The following is a 2185-nucleotide window of genomic DNA, read 5'->3' on the forward strand; positions in this document are numbered from 1 at the left end:
CTATGTTCTTGGTAATTGGGTATCTTCTTTTTAAAATCTTTTTTTTAATAATTTTTTCTTTGATTAAATCTTGTGCCAAACTTCAAGTTTGGTGTTTTCTTGTTAATCTTTCTATAATTTTCGAAAATTTTATTGAGGTTTTCTAAAAATTTTAAGTTTGGTGTTCTTTCTTCATGTTCTTGTGTTCTTGTGAGTCTTCAAAGTGTTCTTGAGTCTTCCTTGTGTTTTGATCTTAAAATTTTTAAGTTTGGTGTTCCTTGGTGTTTTCCCTCCAAATTTTTCGAAGGCAAGGTGCATTAGATCTAAAAATTTTAAGTTGTGTGTCTTTTGTGTGTTTTTCTCTTTCATCATAAAATTCAAAAATAAAAAAAATATCTTTTCGAACTATTTTTAAGCAAATATTTCGAATTTTTTTTTAAAAAATTCAGATTTTAATTTCAAAATTTTATCTTATCTTAGTTTTAAAAATTTCAAAATTCAAATTTTTTCAAAAAAATCATATCTTTTTCAAAATTTTATCTTATCTTATTTCAAATTTCAAATTTTAACTTCCAAAAGTTCAAAATTCAAATTTCAAAATTTAAAATTCAAAATTTAAATCTCAAATCTTAAAATCAAATCTTTTTCACATCTTTTCTTTTTTAATTATTTTATTTTATTTTCTTACAAGTATCTTTAATTTTAAGACATATCTTTTTCAAAACTCCCTAACCAATTTCTCCTTCTTCATTTTTTTTTGAAAATCCTCACCCACATCTTTTTCAAATCTTTTTAATTAATTAATTTAGTTTTTAATTTTCTTTTATTTTTCTTCAAATTTTCGAAATTATAGTCAATTTTTTATTTATTTTATTTTATTTTAATCTCGGTTTTCAAAAAAAAAAAATTTGCAATCCACATCATCTCCCTTTCTCCATCATGGATCTAAGTGGAAATGAGTAGTCCAGAAGGATTCCCCACTACTGCTTCATATGGGAGTAGTATCTGTATACCCTCCATCGGAGTCAGTAGTTTTGAGTTGAATCCTCAGCTCATTATCATGGTGCAGCAAAGTTGCCAATATTCTGGTCTTCCACAGGAAGAACCTACAGAGTTTCTGGCACAGTTTTTACAAATTGCTGACACAGTACATGATAAGGAAGTAGATCAGAATGTCTACAGATTATTACTATTTCCATTTGCTGTAAAAGACCAAGCTAAGAGGTGGTTAAATAACCAACCTAAGGCTAGCATAAGGACATGGAAACAGCTGTCAGAAAAATTCCTGAATCAATATTTCCCTCCAAAACGGATGACACAGCTAAGGCTGAACATCCAAGGCTTTAAACAAGGAGATAATGAATCTCTTTATGATGCCTGGGAGAGATACAGAGAGATGCTAAGAAAATGCCCTCTGAAATATTTTCAGAGTGGGTGCAGTTAGACATCTTCTATTATGGACTTACAGAGAAAGCTCAGATGTCTTTGGACCACTCAGCTGGTGGATCTATACACATGAGAAAGACAATTGAAGAAGCTCAAGAGCTCATTGATACAGTTGCCAGAAATCAGCATCTGTACCTAAGTAGTGAGTCTTCCATGAAAGAAGAGGCTAAAACAGTAACTGCTGAACTCAGTCCTGCAGAACAAGTTACTGAATTCAATCAGCAATTAGATTTTCTAACAAAACAGCTAGCCAAATTCAAGGAGATACTACAAGACATAAGAATGGCTAATATAAATATGGAAGTACAGTTGAAGCAAACAGAATAGCAGTTATCAAAATAAATAACAGAAGAGTGCTAAGCAGTTCAATTAAGAAGTGGAAAAATATTAAATACCTTACTTTAGCGCAGCAGAAAGCCAAGAAAAGAACAACTGACAGAAGATGAGCAAAATACTATCCAAAATCCCTCTGAGGACAGTAAGAGCCCAGAGAGGAATAACTCTGGCGTTCAAACGCCAGAAAATGGTGCAAAGCTGGCGTTAAACGCCCAACCCACGCACAGTTCTGGCGTTCAAACACCAGGAACAGGCAAGGAGCTGGCGTCAAACGCCCAATGAAAGCTCAGTTCTGGCGTTCAAACGCCAGAAACAGGTAGGAAGTTGGCGTCCAACGCCAATCAAGCTTCCAACCCTGGCATTCAAACGCCAGTGAGGGATCAGACACACACAAGTGCTGATAACAACCCCTCTAAAAAGGCTT

Source organism: Arachis ipaensis, chromosome B07, assembly GCF_000816755.2.
Source record: "Arachis ipaensis cultivar K30076 chromosome B07, Araip1.1, whole genome shotgun sequence".
Taxonomy (NCBI): domain Eukaryota; kingdom Viridiplantae; phylum Streptophyta; class Magnoliopsida; order Fabales; family Fabaceae; genus Arachis; species Arachis ipaensis.